Source organism: Pygoscelis adeliae, unplaced genomic scaffold, assembly GCF_000699105.1.
Source record: "Pygoscelis adeliae isolate BGI_AS28 unplaced genomic scaffold, ASM69910v1 Scaffold61, whole genome shotgun sequence".
Lineage (NCBI taxonomy): Eukaryota > Metazoa > Chordata > Aves > Sphenisciformes > Spheniscidae > Pygoscelis > Pygoscelis adeliae.
Genome location: NW_008824010.1, coordinates 1,918,790 through 1,926,507, shown reverse-complemented (window position 1 = coordinate 1,926,507; position 7,718 = coordinate 1,918,790).

Genomic DNA, 7,718 nt, shown 5'->3' with positions numbered 1-7,718 from the left:
CAAAGCTGAGGCTTTGGAAGGAACAGGTGAATCTGTGGAGACGAACTCCTTTTCTTAACCACAAAATGTTTGAAAGATTTGTTTCATCCAGAATTCAGAGGCAGGGGAGGGGGGGAAGAGATGAAGAACTGGGTAGCAAGTTATTGAAAGTACAAATGGCGTAATGCAACACCCCTATGAGGGGCAGGAATACGAAATAAATGCTTTATGAGAGATTACAATGAATAGGAAGGACATTCAAGAGCTCAGGGGATGACCTGCTCAGAGGACAGACTCGTGAATCCAAAAGTATAACACATCCCATGCTCTCAGGATTGAGTACTTTCTTGCTGATTACCCTACTTCATCTGGCCACCAGGGTTTCTATAAGAGGCAAGAATGCATTTGATCTCTCCTCAGAACTTAAGCAGCTGCCCAAGTTGATGACTCAAATGTGAGTCATCATGGGCACGAAACCACCAAAGGATTTTACATGCATACAAACACAGAACTGCACACACCTTCTTAGAAACACTTGTAATGGAGGAGGAACATTTTGAGCACCCTAAATCTTGAGTGGTCCTCAAAAAAGTTTCAACAATTCCAGTTGGTGTATATTGAACATAAGCATCTTCATCTTCTCCAGCCAAGTATAGTGTCCTCCATGATAAATGCAATTTACTTTTACATTAAAACTATTTTAATAAATTGTACTCACTCTTATAATCATTATGATCACAGATAATGATTGCTGTACTTTACAGTAGAAGACCGAAAAGCCTTGCAAATATTTTTGTGTTTTTATTCCCCAGTAGACTTTTCCTTCAGGCACACAGAATTTCTTAAATAGTTCCCAGAATTTGAAAGTGATGCTTACACCACTCTGCTAATGTGACCACTTGTTTTACAATATTGCTATTGAATTGCTTTCTCCTGGCTGGTGCACACACTCCCACTTACATGTTAATTCACTCTTGTATACTAATGCCATGACTCAGTGGGATGTCTGAGTCACCACTGATGCGAGACCTTTCCTCATAGCCCAGTTCATCATTAACACAGCAGCAGGAGCAAACGCACTCATCTGATAACTGCTGCACAAGGAGTGTGGCCACATATGCCTCCACCAGGACGACCCTCTGAGATGAGCCATTGTGCTCTTGCAGTACCAGAGAAACCAAAGGGAAACAGGGCACTGGGTTTGAGGAACGCAGAGGAACAGCTCTGTGCAGGGGAAAGATCTAGCTGCTCTGCGGAGAGCAAGGAGAGGAGAGACTTGTTGCCTTATTAGTTTCTAAGAAAAGATACCGTGTTTCCAGTTCCCATCACCATTACTGTCTGCACGTTGCAGAGTGCCTTCTCCTGCTTTCTGTTCTTGGCCCCGACCATCTCAGGTCCACACGGCAGACATGGTTGTTGGGAGTCCCAAGACTCCTGCCGGCAGGGAACTCCAGGTCTACCCATCTCATGGGGGAGTCATCCAAGAGCAGAGTGCAGCCCAGAGGGGATGCCACCACGGCTGAGATATGGAGATGACTCAAACCCTGGCAGAGACCCAGTTCCTTTCTCCAGGAACCAGCAGATACAGGAAGAGCCTCAGACAGCCTCTTCATACAATCCGGACCTTTTTTCCTTTTGCTTTGGCAGCTCTCAGGAAGATTCGCAGCCCTTTTGGCTTGCTGCAGCCTTTGGCTGAAAGTTCTTTTCCTTTCATCACGGGGACAGCTGCAGAAAGGACATCCCAGTCTGCTCCTCCTTCCCTCTTGGGATGAGCAGTGCCGCTGCAGGGATTTCTCCTCAGCTCAGGGAAGACCACAAGTCTTCTGTACCCAAAAGGCTCCCGCGTAGCCCCAGTCAGCAGCCAAGGACTCGCACCAGGAAGGAGGAGGAGGAGGAATCTAAGTAGCTCTCACCTTTCCTCGGAAAGGGAAATACAAACCTGTAAAGATTATTCACAGAGTAGATTGGATTTCTTCTTGCTGGGAAGGTCACCACTTTATTTTTCACTGGATTTTATTTATTGCTGCAACTTTCATATTGAATCTTGCAACTTAAACCCCTTCATAGCGCCCACTCTGTTCCCAAGTGACTCTGCTCCAATGTAGCTGTCAGACAAGGCAGCCATCCTTCAAGCAATGCCCCCCACACAGAAATCATCAGCTGTATGGGTCAAAGCACTGGGGACAGAGCTCTTTGGGGGCTGTAGATATGGGAACAGCTACAGCAGGGTTAAGGCATGAATCACCACCCCAGAACCAGGGTGATCCTCTTCCCAGGGAGATGCAAGTCCCTTCATTGCCCGTGACATGCTCGGCTGCCTCTGTATGTACGGCTGACTTGAGGTTTTTAAAACATATTGCTTGCTGGTTCACCAGTTAGGTGTTTAAGCTTTCCCCTATCTCTGCATCAGCTCACAAATGAAGCCTGAAGGATTGGCTCCAATTAGACCTGTAGTTTTCACATAGTTAATTTAAAGGAGCTGAATCCCTTCCAATATGGCTTGTGCAGGGCCACGCAGGAAAGGATTAATAGAGCTGAGAGCTGAACCCAGACCTCCCAAGTCTCAAGTCAGTGCCTCATCCACAACATCAACCTCTTGCTCTCTCTGCGGACACAGTAAGAAAAGTCTCCATAAAAATAAAAAAGTACTAATAAAAAGAGTGCACACAACCTGAATGGGGAACTAATCCCTGAGGATTTGATTACAAATTACTTCCTTGCCATTGTCAGCTCACTCTCCAACAACAGTTATAAAATTTTCATCAATCGAGTCAAACCTATTTTAGCAGATAGAAATATTGGCAATGTTGCATGGGAAACACTGAACTTGAATCTTTATTTCACCACTGCACAGGGCCACACAAATTGCCCTCCATTGCAAGAGAGAAAAAACAGAACCTTGTGAAAAAGTGTTTCCTATTAAGAAAAAAATCAATTGTAAAACTTTACCCCCCTCCCCCCAGTGCTGGATTATTTAATAGAAGAAACTGCAAGAGAAGCCGGGTTAGAGTAACAGAGCGCCATTCATATCAGAAGCACTGAAACCGAGGTCATGCAAGGTAGGGCTGCTGGCTGGACTAAGCCAAAATTGGCAGAGGCATTAATCAAATCAGTCATCTCTACCTACTTAGGGATATCTCCGAACACATTTCAGACCAGGACTAACAACGTTGTTACAGCATCCAGAGTCACTGTTGAGATCATTTCAAATTGCCCAAGAGAAAGGGTCGCTTACCTGCGACTCAATCTGTATTCACAAAGAAACTTGGAGAGATTAAGCGCATCAGCTTCAGATGCCAGCTGCTTTGAGCAGGTAGATAAGATCCAATATAAACTGTGACACACAAATCCCCTGCCTGCAAGCACAGCACAGCACATCCCCCAGCAGATGGGTGTGCAGGAGGCAGGGACAGCCTTGCTCTTCCTCTACAGCCCCCGCATCCCCCTGCTCAGTCCCTCGGGCCAGCTCCGGCCGGCCCTTGCTCCTACCACAGCCACGCGTGCGTTTCCATTGCGGAGGTACTACCAAGCTTGGTGGGCAGCAGCCATTGCAAAGCATTACCAAAATATAAAAATAAAGTCAGTCCTCCAAAAACCAGGAGAGTGATTTCAATCCCTCCCTACAATCCTTTGCTAGTCAAAGTCAGAGAGTCCTGGCCCACAGCACAACATCCCAAGGGCGGCTGTAACACCAACAGCCCCATGGGGTCTTTTGCTTTCTTCCACACACAGGTTTGCCCAGCTGAATAAGAAGAGGTACCACAGCCTGTTCCCGGGGATGCCTATGTGCTGCTGCCTGCCTGTGGGTACAAGGCTGGGTGATGACTTGAGGCTGGCACCAGAGCATCTTTGCATCTTGACACTCACAGGCATTAAAAGAAGCAGCCTGGGTTACGCTTCTTGAGGTTGCTGACAATCAACGCACAGTTGCATAGAAATGGGGAAATTAATATCTTAGTGCTTTCAGTCTGCTGCTTCAAATTCACTTTCTTCCAAAGTGATGCTGGCTATAACATGCTGGCAAGACTTTTAAAAACAGAGACACATCTACCAAAGAGGGGGGGAAAGAAAAGAAAAATATCAGTGTAAAACCTGACCCTGGAAGAGGTGACAGAGATGAATAAAGAATTTGATTGAGCCACAGGCCTGACTGAAAGGTCCACTGAGATAAAGGATGATTTTTCACCGCACTTTGAACTATTTGCTATAGCAAACTGAGACTTCTAGCGAGCCTTCCTGTCTGTTCTACTCTCTGCTTCTACCCTTTGAAGTAAAATCTCAAGACTGTGTTTAATAACAGAATAGGAAAAAATGTGACTTTAGGGTTGTGGGGGACTTTGGTGTTCTTGTTTGTTTGTTTCGTGGGTTTTTGTTTTTTCTTTTTACACACAGGAAGAGTTTAGGAAATTAACACAGCACAATACAGCAGACACGAGGAGACACAAGCTGGACAAGAACAAGGGTTGAACAAGCTGTGGGAAAATATCAATATGGGTATTTGTTTAAACACTCCCCCAAAAAAACTTTTCCTCCTGCCAAATGTTTTGTCTCCCGTTTTCTTGCTTGCTCTGAAGTTTCCCACAGTTGTGTCGGGGCTGCTGGAGAGCAGAGCAGTCACCTGCATTTCCAGCACTGTATGAGCAGGGCTGGATGAGGCCACTGGTTCTTGTCCCCATCAGTGGCAGAGGGGTGGCTGTTCACAAACACCATCCTCATCAGCTTCTGCCCTGTGCCTCAGCTGCAGTCACGTGGGACCCACAGGATGAGACCTGCTTTGACCCAAGACGGTCAGAAAAGAGACTGGAAGGGTCAGCTCTCCGGGGTAGCAAGCCTAAAGGGACATGCAAATCCCTCCCTCCAGCCCTTGGATGGTGATCAAGGAGCAGCGTTAATTTGTGCATCTCATGCCAGCAAAAAGCAGCTCCGTCATTTTGCTCTATCCACCAGGCAGGGTGGAAATCAGAAATCATCCTGGAAAACTGTCAGGTGAGACAACTCACAGCTCCCCATCTTCCCTAAAAGCCATAGGATGCCTCACAGCTGCTGCATCTCCTACTTCAGAAGAAACAGCTAATGGAAGCATTGAGATGCCAGGCAGGTTTACACTGGAAGCAATGAGAAAGTTATAGCTGCCCAAGCAAGTACCACTGCTGGGCATGTGCTGATAACAGAACAGCCTTAAAAAAAAACCAACAAAAAACAAACCACACCACACTCCACCCCCTACTACACTCCTCTGCCCTGTTGGATTAAGGTTTCCCAGCTAGGAAGGGAATTAGTCAAACATGCCAAGATTCACAGAGCCAGAGATGAGCTCCAGACAGGGGGAGTTTTCCAAGCGCTGTGTTTTGGAGATACGAAAACAGCTGCGATTGCTCCTTTCTCCACAGAGGTTACACCCAGTGCAGGGGGAGCTCTGCGTCTGGGTACTGCCGACCGCCTTGGGATGGTCAGTACAGGGCTGGGGAGTGATGCACAATGTGATACAGGACAGGCTACAAACCACACAGCACCCATGGAGCTGCTCTTGTTTGCAGCCATTTGGTTCTTCAGAGCAAGAATTAGTCACTGATCTAAAGCATGTGTGTGATCTGCAATAGGAAGAGACAGCATCTTCTTTGAAAGTTACTCAGGGACTGAAGCATAGCACAGCTTCTGCCTGCTGAGATAAGGATTTCGCAGCCCCTGAGCAAACTCCTGCTCAGGTTAAGCCCAGCACTGACCCACAGAGGCTGCCTGCCAGCGGGACAACACACACCTACAAGGACCCGGCAGAGGCCAGGTGATGCCTCTGACCAGGATAAAGCCCACACGCTGGGGACAGATCGAGGCCATCTCCCCCAAGCAGGATTTTAGGGGGACTGCTACAGTGCAAACACCATGCCACACAACAGTTTTACAGCTGTTTTGTAAATACTCCGTCAGTCCTGAGAGCAGCTCAGATTTTGCCCCTACAACCTCCTGTGAGCAGCTGCTCTGGCAGACAAGAATGCCCCAGGGACCACTAAACCGTCACCTAGTCACTCATTTATGAACTAACACAGTCTTTCAGTTTAAGCAGCTTTTTCCCTACCTCGCCTTCACCTCCCTGCAACATACATAGGCAACTCCCAGCCCTTCTCCCAGCCTCTGCTCTGCTAGGTGGAATAAGCCCAAAGCTTCCCTAATCCCCTCTGGGGAGACAGCAACACTTCACCCTTTCTGCACCTGCTCAAATTCCAGATTCTCGCTCAAAATAAAGTCAGCTCTTATTCCCAAAAACATTTAAGAACCCAGCTGCACCCTACAGTTAAATCTCCAGCATAATATTAAAAATCTTTATCTTCTCAAAATAAAAGACATCCCCTCTTCAAAGGTTCACCCCAGAAGAGGCAGAACAGCGAATACCTCCGGGTCCTTCACCCCAAGAAGGTTTCAGTGAGAGAAAGTTCAGGGTTCAGAGATTTCCATTTCCCGATTCTGCAGCCAGGAGAGATGAGGGCTGGCTTTGCAGTAATCATCCTCTCCTGTCTGTGCATCTAAATGAACTATGAAATTGGAAAGCAGGGAGTCCAAGCATCCTCAGCTGTGCCTGGCTCCTGAGCCAGCCTTGCATCCGCCTCAGCAGCGACAGCTGCCCTGCACGATGCTGAGCCTCTCCCCAGATACTGCTTGCTCTGCCAGCCCCAGTGTCATGAGAAACCTGGGGCAGGGGGGAAATGGAAGGAAACTAAATCAAGGCAAAAGCCATCCTCCTCTTCCCCTTCCCTGACCATGACCATTAGAGCAACAAACTCAAATTTGAACAGCTGGTACCAAAGCTGACATGTCTGAAGGAACATGCATGGAGAGACTGGTGCCCTTGCCATCTAACACAGCCTTTTTGGAGAGGACAAAGATGTACCGTATGAGAAACACTATGAGGTGCTGCTGTCAGGACTGATGCAAATGAATATCGACTCCCATTTTGAAAGGCTATTAAGAGAGTCATGGGATTTGATTTCTGAACTGTCTGCTGCAAGGCAAAGACAACGTACATCACTTAGTGGCATATAGCAGACTGTCCTCTGATATCATAATCTGCACTGACACACAAGAACAGACTTCAAGAAGATCCCAGGGCTGCTATCGAGGGAGCTGTCAGCAGTTAGCCTGGCCTGCATGACTGCAGCCCCTCAAATCTCCTACCTTCTCCAGCCCCTGGGCGAGCAGTGCCAACACCTTCAGAAAGAAAATACAAACTGCTTCAACCTCAGGGTGTGAGCACAGGCTCAGAGCTGGCTGCCAGAAGGAGATAAAAATCTTTGCTGCCTGGTGCAGCTGCAGTTTTCAAAACATTAACGCAAAGCAGAGCCAGAGATGGGAGGTATGTTCAGGTGAGCTGGGCAACCCAGAGAGATTAAAACTTTAGTCAAGACAACAATTCTTCACAAATTGCTGCTCTGAGCAATAGCAGTATCCAATAGGTGTTAATGGTCTGAAACTAGAATTATAGGGGGAAAATTTTTTTAATCCCATTTCCCTCCTTCTTTCTCTGCTGATAGGAGCCTACAGAGCACAAGTTTTTGAAATCTGTCCACGTTGCCTTGGATGTGGGTCAGCACCAAGACTCCTTCCCTGTAGGAGCCAGCCAAAAACTCACTCAATCACAGTGTGCTGGTTTTGGCTGGGGTGGAGTTAATTTCCTTTATAGTAGCTGGTATGGGGCTGTGTTTTGGATTTGTGCTGGAAACCGTGTTGATAACACCGGGACGTTTTTG